We start from the raw sequence: 18,124 nt of genomic DNA, 5'->3' as shown, positions 1-18,124 counted from the left end.
TATCAGAGAATTAATGAATACTGTTATTATCGCAATAAGAAGAAGATCTCACATATCAAATCTGGGCAAGTTTTGCTCTCATACTAGATAATTTATCAGCTCATAAATACCACTTTGCAAAAAGATGAGTAACTAGAAAGCATATATCCTACTTGATATTTAGTAACATAAGTAATTTCTTATGCATTCACAGGTATAAATTGACTAAATGTTCATGTCCTATCATTAGCTTGCTCTGTGAAAAAGGTACTGTTGTGAAACGCTCAACTATACTTTTGAATTAAAATTGTAGAAAGTATGATACTACTTATTTGTTGATGCATCCTGCAAACACATGAATAATGTACGACTTCGCAGAGAAGAGTAAGAAAAGTCAAGACTATGACCTTTGACCTCAACATCACAGGCGTGATAAGTGGCATGGGTGCTAGATTATCAAGGGAATTAATAGCAGATGCTGGATCATGCATATAGGAGAGGGATAGCAACAAAATGGAGATATATCATTTGTCTCTTTATCCTTATTGGCCTGAAAATGATGTTACCTTTTAGCTTTTTCAACACAATCGTAAGAGGCTACTCAAGAAAATATCACATGTATAGCATAGCATTAATGTATAAAAAGTCATTCTGTACAGGTTCAGATAAAATGCATCGCAATCACCCACCTACAGAATATATAGCTTAAGGAAAATATGCAAAGGAAAAACAGAACAAAGACAAATGTGTGCCACGTTACACAAGGCACCTTGCAACACAATACAAGGCAGTGGACAATGTATGGAAACAGATATTGTTCTGTGTTTCAAATCAGCATGTGACTAGGCTGCTAACACCAAGCATAAATACACATTATGTTTCAAACATTACATTGAACAATATCTTAAAATAAAATAAAAAAAATTAAAAATATTAGCAGTTAATGAACATGTAACAAAAGCAGAATGAGAAGGAAAGAGAAGTAAAATGAACTATAGTAAAGTCATCAACAGGCTGAACAAGGCAGCTAGAGTTTGTGTTATTGACACGGTATGGATCCAGCTTTGTTCTAAAAGTGGACATTTGTAGGATTACTGGCATGCTGTACTCTGCTAACATTGGTGCAGTGGTAGTGTTGTCACCTCCCCCTAAGAGGTTTTCTGGTTCGATTCTTGGTTGGGGTACCTTTTGTGTGGAGTCTGCATGCCCTCCCTGCATTTGTGTGGGTTTTCTCTGGGTGCTTCAGTTTCCTCCCAAAGTTATAAAGAAATGCATCTGGAACATTTTTCCCTGGGCCTTCGCTGAAAGTTGGCTTTGTTCCAAGTCAGACTTTCCCAGTTAATAAGTGTTAAATAAATAAATAAAAATAATAGACAATGTGCTAACACTCACGCTGCAGAGTATTCCTTGAGTGAGTAGATGTGTGCAGGGTATGTACTGCAAACTAAATTAAAAAGACAAATGCAGCTAGAGCATGTTAGTGTGACTGCCCACAGTTCCACAGAAAAAAACACAATGAAAATGATGAGCAGTTCATATAACAAAGAGGGCCACATAGTCTGCTGGCAGAAATATTATAGCACATGTGCAATCAAGTAGAGATATAGCACAAGAGGGCCCACATTACCCTGACAAAGGATAAGCAGGTATATACCTGTGGGGCACACCAGTACATGCAGCTGACCAGATACACAAAGACACATAGATGCCAGCACGGCATATGTACACTATCCCATGTCCATTTATCAGAAAATCATCATCATCATTAGCCCCTGTCTTCCCATGGGGTCCGCGTTTCACTTGTACAATCATCACCTCTCTCTATTCAGAACCAGAGTCTCCTACTTTATTCAGTTCTCATGCCTGCTTACCACAGTTCTTTTCTAACACAATACATCCATCTTTTGGATGGGTGTCCTGATCTGTACGTACCTTCTTCTTCTCTCTCTCTCTCTCTCTCTCTCTGTCCCATATCTTCTTTTGTTCTCATCATTCCTGTTCATGTAACCAACCTATCACCCTCTGTTCTCATTGACTTTCTCTACAACTGAGGCTAAATTGGCTTCCACAGTGCACATACTGCAACGTTTGTGTTTTTCAGATGAAGAGCTTAACCATTATGCCACCAGACCTTCACCCACATGTCACATAATGGCACTGCTTCTATGCAGGACCCTTCACCCACATGTCACATAATAACAGTGCTTCTATGCAGGACCCTTCACCCATATGTGCCATAATGGCACTGGATTTATACAGGACCCTTCACCCACATGTCACATAACGGCAGTGCTTTTATGCAGAACCTTTCACCCACAGGTTCACATAATGGAACTAGTTTTATGCAGGCTCCTTTACCTATATGATCACATAATGCTACTGGTTTTATGTAGGATCCTTCACCCACAGGTTCACATAATGGAACTGGTTTTATGCAGGCTCCTTTACCCATATGATCACCTAATGCCACTGGTATTATGTAGACTCCTTCACCCACAGGTTCACATAATGGAACTGGTTTTATGCAGGCTCCTTTACCCATATGATCACATAATGCCACTGGTTTTGTGTAGGATCTTTCACCCACAGGTTCACATAATGGCATTGCTTTTATGTAGGACTCTTCACCCACATGTCTCATAATGGCACTGGATTTATATAGGACCCTTCACCCATATGTCACATAATGGCACTGCTTCTGTGAGGTGCATTCACCCACATCACATAATGGCACTGGCTGTATGCCGGACCCTTCATCCATATGTCACATAATGACACTGGTTTTATGCAGGATCCTTCTCCCACATGGTTACATAATGCCATTGTTTTTATGTAAGATCCTTCACCCACAGGTTCACATAATGGCATTGCTTTATGAAGGACCCTTCACCCATATGTCACATAATGGCACTGGATTTATACAGGACCCTTCACCCATATGTCACATAATGGCACTGGCTGTATGCAGGACCCTTCATCCATATGTCACATAATGACACTGGTTTTATGCAGGATCCTTCACCTACATGGTTACACAATGGCAGTGCTTTTATGCAGAACTTTTCACCCACAAGTTCACATAATGGAGCTGGTTTTATGCAGGATCCTTTACCCATATGATCACGTAATGCCACTGGTTTTATGTAGGATCCTTCACCCACAGGTTCACATAATGGCATTGCTTTTATGAAGGACCCATCACCTACATGTCATATAATGGTACTGGTTTTATGCAGGACCCTTTACCCACATGTCACATAATGGCACTGATTTTATACAGGACCTTTCACCCACATGGTCAAATAATGGCACTGGTTGTATGCAGGACCCTTCACCCATATGTCACATAATGGCACTGGATTTATACAGAACCCTTCATCCATATGTCACATAATGGCACTGCTTCTGTGAGGACCATTCACCCACATGTCACATAATGGCACTGGCTGTATGCAGGACCCTTCATCCATATGTCACATAATGACACTGGTTTTATGCAGGATCCTTCAACCACATGGTTACATAATGCCATTGTTTTTATGTAAGACCCTTTACCCACAGGTTAACATAATGACATTGGTTTTATGAAGGACTCTTCACCCACATGTCACATAATGGCACTGGTTTTATACAGGATCCTTCACTCACATGTCACATAATGGCATAGGTTTTATGCAGGACCTGCCACCCATATGGTCACATAATGCTACTGGTTTTATGTAGGACTTTAAGCCACAGGTTAGCATAATGGCATTGGTCTTATGAAGGACTCTTCACCCACGAGTCATATAATAGCACTAGTTTTATACAGGACCCTTCACCCTCATGGTCACATACTGGCACTTTTTTTATCCAGGACCCTTTACCCAGGTCACATAGTGGCACTAGATTTATGCAGGATCTTTCACTAACATAATGGCACCGGTTTTAGGTAAGACCCTTAACCCATATATCACATAATAGCACTAGTTTTATACAGGGCCATTCACCCACATGGTCACATACTGGCACTGGCTTTATGCAGGATCCTTAACCCACATGTTACATAATGACACTGGTTTTATGCATGACCCTTCACCCATATAATGGTACTGTTTTTTATGCAGGCCCTTTACCTATATGTCACATAATGGCACTGGTTTTATGCAGGATCCTTCACCCACATAATGGTACTGGTTTTATACAGGACCCTTCACCCACATGGTCACATAATGGCACTGGTTTTATATAGGTCAGAGCTAGTAGAAGTGTGCCCACCAGGGCACTAAAAGTATCTGTTCCAGAAGCACAACATCCTGTATACCGGGTCCCTGTTAAGTCAGCAAATGCACTAAATTGTGAATGCTGCTTTATCAAACCTACTTACCCAAAATGGCAAAATCTCGAAAGCACAGAACAGTGATTTTTTTCTTAGGGAAAATAATCACTGGGCAGTTTTTGGGACTTTGCCATTTCCTCCAATGTGGTGCGATCTCGGAGTTGGTATATTTAAGTAGGGGGGTAGGGGGGCACATCCCCCCATTTTATGGGGTGTCGGGGGGTGAAGCCCCCCACTTTATTTTGTGGGTATTTTTTAATGGATCAGCAATTTTTTTCATTGGGAAAAATATCACTGATCTGTTTGTTCAACATTTTGTTTTTTCGGTGTTCGTGGGTCAATTATATAGCGTTCGCACTTTAGTGCATTTGCTTATATAATATAGACCCCTATATACCTGAGTTATAGAAATCATAGTAAGCTGAAGGCTACTAAGTCTTGTGAGCATTGCATCCTGTCAGTTTCAACCCTGACTGCACTGCCCTTCTCAAGGAGATGTAGGTTAATCAAGGCCAGGTAGAATTTATGAATACTGATCCAGTTATCCAGGTCCCATTTGAAGAAAGATAGTGCATCCCACGATTTCTTCTGCAGGGGGATTTATTTTACAGTTGAGGGAGCCACTGAGTAATTAATCTGTCTCTGCACCTTGTTTTATTGCATTGGAGAAGCAGGTTTAGATCCCTTGTTCTGGTATTTGTGCAGCTGTTTGATTTGTGAAGGTACGTGAGATCCTATACTACTAGGTCTGCTGGAAAGCAAAGCATAGGTCTCCTCTGAGGAGTATATGAGACACAAAAAAGAGAAACAATGTTTCTAGTCTTTTCTGGTAACTTAAGAATTTTACGCTTATGTTTGTCTTTATAAGGAACTTCTGATGTTTTTCCAGCTGTTTGATATACCTGCCAAGCTATATCCCAAAGGGAGATGTTGTAGTCTATAGCTTGAATAATCAGTGTTGAATGCAAGGGGGCAATAACCTCTTTAGATCCAGATGATAGTCCCATCACAATCAGCTTACTAAGTATATGGATTCCCTGACACCTTTTGCTACATGATGATAAAAGGAGAGGGAAATATAAACACAGTTTCCTAAGTTTCTAACTAAATTTTAATTTTGTAGTGGGGTATTGTGAATCCTACATGCTGGAGACTGTCTGTCCATTTTCAATACACCAGGCAGAAGCATGGCTATTGCAGGATGAAGGTGCAGTCACCCCAGGTGTTAGGGAGTGCAACTGGCAGATTCCAGTCACTGGGTAGTGCAGTACAGGCACCCATTTCTGTAGCAGCATTGCTAAATGCTGGTACACAAGTGACATACATCTTTTGCTTTGAGGACTGAAGCACCGGCTGCGCCAGCTCTTCATGTGTGGTATAATTTGTAGCACGCCATTTGCTACAAATGTAGTAACTGGCTTATTGCAGTTTGCAAATGAAGACGACTGTATTTATTTATTTTTATTCTTGTTTTGTTTTTTTTTGTCTTTTTATAGTTACTTAAAAGAGTTGAGGTGAGGGTCCCAGATAACCTGGAGTTTTTTTGTTCTTTGGCTATTGAGATTGGGGATGGACCAATTCTTCTGCTGCACTGCTTATCACCTTAGTGAGGAGTGTTAAACTGAACACACCTTTTTTTTTCTCCTCAGCTTAGAGTTGAAGGGTACCAGCCTGTAATATGGCATCAGGTGCAAAATGAGCTGCTCATCTATTTTGGTCTTTTGCGTGTGTCGGCGCATGCGTTCTTGGTGTGGATCAGGTGCAAAATGAGCCAGGTATGGTTCTGACGTCAGGAATTGTAAGTGTAAGTAACTGTTGGAGGGTTTCTATCTCAGAGTGGGACTGACAAATGACTCCCAGTTTGCAGTCATCTGCAGACTTGGTTAGTCATAGATCTTGTTTTTTATTTTATAGGTCAAAAAAGTAAATACCAAACAAAAACAGTCCCAGTTTTTAGCCCTTCAGGGCACCAGTGGTCACCTTCATGTTCTTTGACACTGCCTATGCCCATGCCACCTGGACTGTGTAGGGTCTGACTTTCTAACATTTTGCAATCCATTTTACCACATTGGGGTCTGTTGGCAAATATTTTATTTTATTATGGCCCTCCAGTAATGACTTTGGCTTTGCTGGATCTTTCTTGTGGTTTTTGCTAAGTGGTTTGTTTAGGTGACCTTTTTACCCTTTGCTTTGGATGTTATTTGAGATGTTTTACTATCATCATAATTTTATGGACACCAGGCTTGTTTTTAAACTGTTTCTAAAGTATGGCCAAACAATTCACTTATGCTGTACTGACAAGCTCAAAAAAGTGCAAAATGTGCCATGTCTACATATAGTAAGTGTGCAGGAAATCCATCAAAAAAGTAAATACCAATCAAAAACAGTTCCAGCTTTTAGCCCTTAAGGGCACCAGTGGTCACCTTCATGTTCTTTGACGCTGCCTATGCCCATGCTACCTGGACTGTGTAGGGTCTGACTTTCTAACATTTTGCAATCCATTTTACCACATTAGGGTCTATTGGCAAATCATTTATTTTATTATGGCCCTCCAGTAATGACTTTAGCTTTGCTGGATCATTCTTGTGTTTTTTGTTAAGTGGTTTGTTTGGGTGACCATTTTACCCTTTGCTTTGGATGTTATTTGAGACGTTTTACCATCATCATAATGTTATGGACACCAGGCTTGTTTTTAAACTGTTTATAAGTATGGCCAAACAATTCACTTATGCTGTACTGACAAGCTCAGAAAAAGTACAAAATGTGCCATGTCTACATATAGTAAGTGTGCAGTAACTCCACCAAGGAAGCAGCATATCTTGCAATGAAATAGCTTGCTTTTGATTTAATAAATGTGTTTTGGTTCTTTTACACAGTTAGAGAGTTTATTTTTGTCCTCAAGTGCGGAGTATTGGTTTTGTTTGTCTGAGTTTTCTCCATGCACTGAATTGGACTATTCTATAGTCCTGTGCAGTTTTCCAGTGCTGTAATATATAATATACAGCATATAGTGTATATATATATATATATATATATATATATATATATATATATATATGCATGCACACACACTTTAGATGCAACAGTTTATATCGACTGGACTAAATGTTAACATCTGAAACACTGAAGCATTATTGTCAACATCACAATGATGACAGACTACTGCGCATGATTCAAAGACCCCCACACCCCCTTCTAATTATATATATAAACTCCGAAATCACACAATCTTGCACACCTGTTGATAAAGGCATCTCAACCAAAGAGATGTTTATTCTGTTCACTGAGAAATAAGATACTTAGATAAACATTATATATATATATATATATATATATATATATATATATATATATATACACACCATGTCATTTTCGTTAGTGTTGACAATCTGAAGACATAAAACATTGTCACAGACAATGAAAATCTATATTTGAACTATAACCAGTTATGGTAGACTGTACAAGAGCAGTGGGCACTGCTTCATGTGGGACTGCATTGTGGAGAGCTAGTGAGTTTTAAATCGGTGTAATTGTAAGATCAAAAAAACTAAATTAAGGTGACAGGGTGTTGCAGCTGTCAGCTTTACTGCCTCATAGCGCTTGGTTTTCTTGTTTGGTTTATTTATGAGGTGGATTCTCTGAGGAGCTTGTACATCCTCTGTGTGTATTGAGATCTGTTTTCATTTTTTATTCCTAGAACATGCTTATACACTGAGTAAGCGGTCCTTCAAATTGCCTAGAGATGTTTGTCTGCAGTATAATTGTGGATTCGTGGAATAGCCTTCCATCCAGGACTAGTTCCATGCTTTATCTTATGCCAGACAAGATTGTCTCTGTCTTCCCTGTAACCCACAATCTGATGAAGAAGGTATCAGAACATGAACAAATGAATGAACAAATAAACAAACAGAACAGATGAAAGCCAGATATTAGTATAACATAATCATGCATGTCAGACACCCAAGTAAGTAAAAAAATAAAACCAGTTATCAATAATAGCTTATTTTTGTAATGGCAATAGCATACATTGAAGTTTTATATAAGTACTGAAAATGAAGCATGAACCAAAAATATGTCTAAAACATAATTGCAGTTTTCAAATGTATTGAGCATTCAAACTCAGTTTAGAATTGCAAGCTATCTTTTTTCTATCCTTTTTTAGACGGTATCTCATAATTTCAGCTTGTCACACAAATATGCACTTAAAAGGTAATGACTTGGATGGCAGTTCACAGATCCTTTAATGACCTGACCTGAAGCTAATAAGAGAAAAATAAGGTGAATGTCAAGTGATCTAATTCAGGAAAGATTATTAGAATTATAAAAGGAGTGCCCTTGGCATCAACTAAAATCACATCACCATAAAGTTATTGTTTGAAAAGTCTCAGTGGGATTTAATAGAATTATATGCATCAATAGTGGCTTTTAGAAGGTCCTGCTGGATTTCTGGACCTAAATGTCTGCCAGATATGAAAATGCAAATAATCAGATTGGCCTAGCCATGTAAGTTTTGTAATCTCATCACCGAATATGATTAAACTTGATAGAAAAAAACTCAGCCTAGATACCTTTCCTACCGTCTTTCAGCAATAACAGCATTATTTGCAGTATCACACTTGATTTATTCCAAGTGTATTTTAAAATCTTGAAGAGGAGTATAGGGAAGCAGATGGGTGCTCCTCAAATGCAAGTGAAAATACAAAATTGTCAAAAAGAAATTCTTATTGTTTTGATCTTATGATGATGTTAAAAGTTTGTGGTGTCCTGTTGTGACAAAACCGATGCTTCAGTGCACTTAATCGAGTACATCACGTAGGCCGTGAACTGCATCATTGATTCCATGCTTGAAAGGATATTTGTTTTTCTTTTCCAAAGTTCAGTGAAGTAGAGATCACATTCAGAATGATTATAGAACTGTCAAGCTGTGAAATGGATGATATACTTTCCTAACTTTTATATGGTTATGGCACTATGCAACATTGTTCATTTCTATATGTTTTACTTTTGTTGATCAAGAAAGTAAAGCAAAAGTCTGTGTTTATTCACAGATGCAGAAAGGTGGAATAGAAATTGAAGCACTTACGAGTCGTCCCTGTACTCTGCCTAAGTGAATATATATTCTGCCTAAGTGAATACATCTAATAGGCATGCCTGGAAAATATATTTTTGATTGGAAAAAAAAAAATGAGACCAGCACACTTAATGATCAGCCTGAAGGGGTGGATCAAGCTCTTATTTAAAAGCTTCACTTGAACTGCAACAACTCATGAGTGCAGGACTGTTCTGCACCATCAGTAAAATGTTTACTTAAGTTCCATTGGCAGGACTCGTCTTCATATTATTAATTTAATCCAGATTCAAAAGCAACTATAGCACCTGAAAATCACAATTATACATTAACAAAATGGCTTATAAAAACCTGTTGAAACCCTTCTTACATAGCAGAATAAAAGTAAGAGAACTTAAAAGTAACATCCTTATTTATTGTTTAATTGCTTATTTGTTTAATTACTTGATTATCTATTTTGAAGTGACAAAGCAAGCAAAAAATCATAATGGAGAGGCAGAGTGCAATGACTCTTTTGACACCCTCCAAATGGTTACACTTTGTCTGATTGTAACTCTCAGGTTTGAAGACTGAGACCAGGCAATCTCTGGGTTTTCCCCTAGACATCACTGGGATTACAAAACTTTTGCAGAAAGAGTGACAACAAAAAATAGTAAACTTGCAGAGAGTTACAGTGGAAACAATAAACACATTGTGTCATCATGTCCACAGAGGTGCTTCACGGCAGATTTGTAGCTGTGGCAGACATGGAAGTAAGATTCTGCCCCCTGAAGGTGATAAAGTGACAAAGGACTTGGATATGAATTATAGCTGAATGTAACTTCGTAGTGAATATTAAGTTGGGGACTAGAAAATATAATATGTGTCAGTAGTTTTCTTCTGCCATGATCTACAATGATCAGTGGATTATCTAAAGCATAGTTGGAGCATCAGGAAGACAGACAAAGCTGGAAACATTCTTCATCTGAAGCATAATAACCTGGTTGATGACAAGGAATATTGGATTTTAATCGGAAGGATAATGACGTCAGGATATCCTAGAATCGGTGGAATCTGCCACAGATGTATGCTAATACCACAGCTGATCATTATAGACAGTGTGTTGTTGCAGCTGTTTATGATACTCCTTGGGATCCTTTCAGTGATGTTCTGACCAGTGTGCAGCTGATGGAACAAAGACTCATAACAGAGCTATATGGATTTATGTCAACCATTTTCTGGCACGGATGGCAGGGTATGTGAAAAGATGGAAAGCAACAAAACACACTGCACACATGTAGTCTTACAGGTACTGAATATTTAGATAGACTCTATCTATCTAAATATATAATATAATAATATATAATATTATAATATATATATATATATATATATATATATATATATATATATATATAGATATAGATATATATATATATAGATATAGATATATATATATATATATATATATATATATAGACATATATCGATATATAGACATAAATCACTATATAGATATATTTATCTATCTATCTATCTATATATATATATATATATATATATATATATATGTAGGTTTGCTTTTAAATGTTGAAAGCTCATAATCTTGAAATTCAAAATACTGAAGCCAAAATCCTGAAAGTTCAAAATACTGAAAACTCAAAATACTGAATTTCATAATAAGGCAAGATGGAGTGGGTGGAGAAGAGTGTCAGGAGTGATTTGTGACATTGAGTACCAGTAAGAGTGAAAGGGAAGGTCTACAAGAGGGTAGTGAGACCAGCTATGTTATATGGGTAAGAGACAGTGGCATTGACAAAAAGGCAGGAGTTTGAGCTGGATGTGGCAGAGTTAAAGATGTTAAGATTTGCACTGGGTGTGATGAGAGTGGACAGGATTAGGAATAAGTATATTTGAGGGTCAGCCCAGGTTGGAAGGTTTGGAGATAAAGCCAGAGAGGCAAGATTATGTTGGTTTGGACATGTGCTGAGGATGGATGCTGAGTATATTGGGACAAAGATGCTAAGGATGAAGCTACCAGGTAACAGGAAAAGAGGAAGGCCTAAGATAAGGTTTATGGATGTGGTGAGAGAGGACATGCAGGTGGTTGGTGTGACAGAGCAAGATGCAGAGGACAGGAAGAAATGGGAACAGATGATCTGCTGTGGCGACCCCTAATGGGAACAGCCGAAAGAAGATGATGAAAAAAACTACAGGATGCTAACACTTACAATACTCCAGCAGAAGTACATAGAGAAACAAATAAAAGACAAAGCATATTAGTCTACTCCAACTATTAGCAGGGGGGCAGCCCCCCTGAACCCCCTACGTGGGGGCCTGTGCCCTCCTCACCCCCTGCTACTTAAATATATCAGCTCCGAGATCGCACTTCACTACACTGAGATGAGTTATGTTGTAGTATAGTACATTAAAAGGGAACATGACTAAGGTTACAACAGGCAGTCATGAAGCACGTATTGGTATGTTTACCATTTTTTTCTGTGGAGTGCAATCTTGAAGTTGATATATTTATGTAGCAGGGGGTGTGGGGGCACAGCCCCCCACATGAGAGGTGCAAGGGTGCTTGCCCCCCTGCTTATAGTTGGAGAAAAGTAATATGTTTTGTTATGTTGTTGTACTGGAATATTGCAAGTGTTGGTGTACTCTGTTTTTTCAGTATTATGAAATTCAGTATTTTGAATTTTCAGTATTTTGAATTTTCAGGATTTTGGCTTCAGTATTTTGAATTTCAAGATTATGAGCTTTCAAGATTTAGAAGCCGACCCATATATATACATATACCTATATGTTACAATTTACCTTCTAGCTTTAATTGTTCAGTTTATAATCTAAATTAAGTATATTAAACTATAATAGCACATCTAATGCAAGACATTTCTTGATGACAGCAGCATTTATTTGGAATTTCATACTTACTGTTTATACACAACAGTTGTAATATCAATCTTTGTCATCATAACATATTTTAAAGTTATGCCCTGGTCAAAGAGTCTGTATTAGTCTCCAAAATCTAGTTATGTTGATGCCAGCAAGCTGAATCAGCTTTTCAGGTATTACAGTTTCATTAGCTGAAGAGTCTTTATAGGAACACTCTACAACAAGACCACACACAGAATAGTCTTGTAAATCTGGTATAGCATTTTTATGTTTCTTCTAAATAGATGACTCTTGTCTCATTAGTGAAGGATTTGGGAGTTTCATCTGATCTAACTACTAAACTTTTTGCTGATCTCATGAATTCCCTAAGATGAAGAACACATAACACTTGCTGTTTTCCAATAGTAAACGTTTTGCATCTCCTGAGCTTTTAGTCAAGCTTCTTTCATATCTGGTGTGAAGCAACACTGAAGTCACTTACAATTGCATATTAAGTCGTTACCACATCAAACACTGTGAAGGAAATGATCCAACAGATTGTAGCACAATGTTTCTCTATTCAGGTAAAGCTAGATGTCAGTCTTGCTTTGCACTAGCAACCCAGGTTCTCATAGGTTCATAGGTAAGTACTAGGCTACCTGCACTTCTGAGCCATTTTAAGCCTAGCCAGTTTCCCCTTTTGTGCTTGAAACATTGAAACATTGTATATGAGGCTGGTTAGACTTATGGGTCTGCAATTGCCTGGGTCTATGGAAGGTCCTCCCTTATGCAGAGGAATGACTGTAGCTGTTCTCCAGTGACTTGGTACAAAACCTTTATGGAGGTTGAGATTGTGTTATCAGGGATGTGACTAAATCATGCCTCATGCTATTTAAAATCATCCAGGTATTTTGTCAAGACCCATCGGTGCAGTATTTTTAGCCTTTGATAACCCTTTTAGCTGGAGGTGAGCAAGCTTCAGGTACAGACTGAGGAACAGACAGGGGTGAGAGGGGTAAAGTTAGAGTAAAATTTATCGGCCAGTAGATTAACTATATCTTCAGTCTCGATGTAGGCAACATTGCTCACAATCAACTCAGCACATTGCTGGACTATGCTTTCGAAAATAAGAACATAACTAAAAAAATGAATTGCTGTTGCTTTGGCTTGGGTAGCTATTTTAGCCTCAAACTTGGCTTTGGTCAATTTTATTAAGTTCCTGAGTTGTTTATTTTGGTGATAAGTGCTCTAATATTCTGGGAATTACTCTTCTTACTTTTGGTCAAAATTCTGTTCCTTTTATAACAAAACTTGCTGATATTATGGTTCCACCATTTGGGTTTGTTTCTGAGGTTTGCCTTGCACCTGTTCCTACTGGCTACAACTCAACTGCATCCATGCTACTGTTTACATGTTAGTATAATGTGGCGGTGTACATTTTTGCATATTCAGTGTAGTTAACTGAGTTTCGTGAGAATTTGATTATTATGTTTTTAACTGTCTGGATTGCTCTTTCTTTTCCACCACTGGAAAGTGGCTGTATTAGAAGGTAGCATTCCTGGACTACATTTGACTAAATTAGATAAGGTCTCTCGTTTTAATTACTTCCAGATACTTTAAATCATAGCTCTCAACTGTCAGTGATTTCATAGAATATCTTTGATTTTGCCTTACATTCTTGTACTGTTTCTCAAATAATTTGTTGATTTCTGTCAAATCATTAAGGACTGTTGTCACTAAATAATGACAGACATTTAAGTTTTAGACATCATCTCATTCAGAAAATGCTTACTAATGCAAACTTGTTATTCTAGTAACTTTCTAAATATATAAGCATAATATTTAAAATCTGTCCCTGATTTTAGGCCTTTGTCCCAAATTATTTTTGGCTTTCTCCCTGATTAATGAGCTAATAGATTGAGAGCTATGATTTGAATAGGAATACACAAATCAGACAATAATTTTGTTTAAAACAAATCAATAGCAATTATCCCCCACTGCCTTTCTAGAATTTCCTGTTTTATATTTTCTTTTACTCTACTTCTATGAAAATGTTTATGTCTCTGCATCTATGAAACATCTTTATAATCATGTCAGACTGATGAGACATACTTCGCAAAAACATATCTTGCACCCTTGCTTTATTATTCAGACTTTCAAGATGTACCTCATGAATTATTTTGTACCATATATAATTAGAAGTTCAAGTTGCACTCTTTCATCAAACATTCGAAGATAGAAAAAAGCTCCAAGTCATGGTTCAGCAGTTTTTCCTAACTTTCTTTTAAATGAACTTTATGCATGAATATATGCATCTCTGTTTCTGGCTCATATAAAGTTGTCAAGTCATACAAGTCAACAACATTTAAGGTATAATTGTTATTTTTATAGATGCTTTAGAACAGATACTCTGTAATGGCTTAGTTATGATCTCTCTCAATATAGGTTTGTCCTCCATACAAGTATTTGTAGAACATCTCATAATCTTATGTGATAAAAGTTCTTTTTCATCCTGGTATATTTTATTTATGACTCAGTCAAAGCTCTAAAATCAATGGTAATTAGTTGTTCCTCTTGCAGTAAAACTGGATCTGTATCAGACTGACTGGTATCTATGTGTAACACAACTGGTTTGTCACATCATAATTAGGATGGAATGGTGTTTTATTCACTAGTTTCTTTAGTACTGTCCAACATTTTCTCCTGTTCCCATTCCAAATGGCTCTCTATATGTTTCTCATGCAACTTCCTTGAAGTTATTAACAGTTCTGATAGGTTAGGAATGAAATTAGATAAGTACTGAGCCATGACCAAAAATCTTAATTTGTCTTGTTTATTTGATAACTCCTCAATGTAGAAGACTGCATTCACTCTGGGTTATATAGTATACTTTGATGTAGTGAGACTTGTCCTCTATATTATATATTTGTTGAACATATTTTGCATTTATCTTTATTTAGACTGAAGTTGTTTTGCCACAGCTTTTCCAGCAACTTTTCAGTTTCTTTTAGTGCCCCAGCATGACTTCATTCTATGTATGTCAGCACTGATGTTTACAACATCCCCTATGACCTGAATTATTTCTGCAGCAGCTCTCTGAAAAGCTTCAAGAGCTGAAAATGCCTATTGTTATTCTCAATAATCTGTATCACCTAAACCTATGTCTTGATCAATTTTTGTTTGATAGAAGCTCTGGCTAGCATACATTATCGACTAATATGCAGTGCTGGGCATCATGGACATACCCACTGCAACAGTATAAAATGGAAGAACCGTTTATATACCAGGAGTCTAGAGAAGTAGTGCTATTTTAAAACAAGTGTATTTTTGTATAAATACTGTTGGTGGTATAGATCTTGAAGTATGTAAAATGCATACAATGTATAACATAGAAATACGTAACTTTGCTGAGTGTAAAACTGCTGTCAAAGGAAGGTCAACAAAATCACTGAAACTAAAACTAAATATGATCCTCAAGTGTACAAACATTTGCAGTGGTTATGTGCATTACGTTATTTGGGAAAAAGATAGTGAGAAAAAAATCTATCAATCCATTGCTAAAAGACTCAGAACAGGAAGAGCTTTATCCATTTTTGAATCTAGATAGAAAGGACTACCTTGGACACTTTAAAGTAGAGAAAGAAATATTTTTATTCAGTCAGATACTGCCTTACGTCTAGATGGTGCAGGTAGGTTTCATCACTGGATTTCATTTTATTCTCACATGTCCAGGCTCATTGGTAAATACATTAATTGACATTAAGTTATTCACTAGGCAGCTTAATCTACAAATTTATTTTAAAGGCGCACACCTACATCATGATGAAATGTCCAGAAAGAGTTTGTTTAATCCACCAATTAATTCATCATTAAAAATTTTTGAAGAGTTAGTTGAAAAGGAGGTGAGACAACTAAACAGTAAAGACAATTTTAATAATAATAATTTGTCAGAAGAAGAAAACATTTTGTTGAAATCATTAAAGAACGGAAATTGTAGAGTGATGAAGCCGGACAAAGGGGGAGGGGTGGTGCTGATGTACAATGAAGAGTATGATACATATATATATATATATATATATATATATATATATATATATATATATATATATATATACATACACAATATTTTACAGGACTCAGAACATTATACTGTCATTTCTCGTAATGAAATTAATATTTCTTATTCTAAAATTAAATATTATTTGTCAGATCATTTACTACAAAGAAGTATTAACGAGAAATTATTAAATTTTTTTGTATGTGGAGAATCCCAGGGTCCCTGATATATTTGGGATCCCCAAAGTGCACAAAGGAATTAATGAACTAAAGTTTAGACCTATAGTAGCAGGAGCTAGTAGTATCACTGAACCTTTAGTGATTTTTGTGGACTCCCAGCTGAAAAAAATCATAAACTCTGTTCCTCACATAACAAAAGATTCTTGGGATTACTTGAGGAGAATAACCAATAATAAATATGAAGTGGATATAATTTTTGCTACTATAGATGTAGTAGAGTTATTCCCAAGTATCCCACATGAGACAGGTCTAGAGTGGTTTGGAGAAATTTTGTGCAATGAAACAGGATTAAGCAATAACACTATTAACTTGATTATGGAATTTACCAAAACAATTTTGAAAAATAATTTTGTTTATTTTAATGGTGACTTCTATCAACAAAGAAAGGGAGTAGCTATGGGGGCAGCTTGTGCCCCCTTATACGCTAACTGTGTTCTGTATTATTGGGAACAGAAATTTATGCTTAACACTGACTGGCGAAGACATATCACCTTTTATACCCGCTACCTGGATGACATTTGTTTATTATAGAAGGGTTCAAAAGGAGAATTCAAGGAATTTATGCTCTAAACAATTCTACTGATTTCCTGACCTTTACTTATACTATTAATGATTCCAGTATTAATTACCTGGATGTTATGTTATATAAGGACACATTGAATAATTGTTTTCAGTCCAGGTTATATAGAAAACCCACTTTCTCTAATACTTATTTGCATTTTGAGAGTGGACATCCATATTATCAAAAGAAAGAGATAGCAAAAGGTCAGTTGATAAGGGCATCAAGAATGACTAGTACTTATTCTGTATTTTTAGATGAGGTGAAGATTGTAAGTTCTCTCTTTTTAGAAAGAGGATACCCTAAACCTATGAATGACAATTTAGTTGGGGAAGTTATTAAAAACAGGGACAGTAAGTTGTTTCCATTACTAGGCTTAGGGTACACGGATGAGACAACACATTGTGAGGATAGAGCTGAACATGGTGTGGCTTTTACACACACCTTTTCTGCCACATCATGCAAAGTGAAGGAGATTATTAAGAAGTATTGGCCCATTTTTAAAGTGAACGAGGACACGGGGTATATATTCCAGTACACCCTTCTTTTGTGAGAAGGAGAGGTATGAATTTGAAGGATATGTTCGAGAAGAAGAATGACAACTTAGGGAGGACTGTGAGGTCAAGAAGAGGTACTTTCAAATGTGGTGCCTGCTGTCAATGTGAGTTTATTCTTGAAGGCAGTGATGTATGGATTCCCTCTAGAGGTATCAGGATGACAGCCTCTAAACATTATAATTGTGGTACGCAAGGGTTAATATACATAGGAATTTGTGGAGTTTGTAACAGTTTTTATATTAGAAAAACTGTATGTACCCTTAGGAAGAGGATATATGAACATCTTTACGAAATTAGTAAAGGCAAGGAATCTAATGCCTTTTATAGGCTCTCTTTAGTTTGTAAAAAATTTAATATTAGGTTTTCAGTAGTGGAATAGATAGTCACTGACCCCCATGGTGGTAACTGGGAGTCCAGGGTTGAATTTAGGGAGTTATTCTGCCAGTTAAAAACTGATGCAGGCAGACTTCCTGGTCTTAATGATTGTATTA

The sequence above is a fragment of the Protopterus annectens genome, chromosome 1.part1 (genome assembly GCF_019279795.1).
Source record: "Protopterus annectens isolate FY-2018-M chromosome 1.part1, PAN1.0, whole genome shotgun sequence".
Classification (NCBI taxonomy): domain Eukaryota; kingdom Metazoa; phylum Chordata; order Ceratodontiformes; family Protopteridae; genus Protopterus; species Protopterus annectens.
This window is presented reverse-complemented; position numbering follows the sequence as displayed.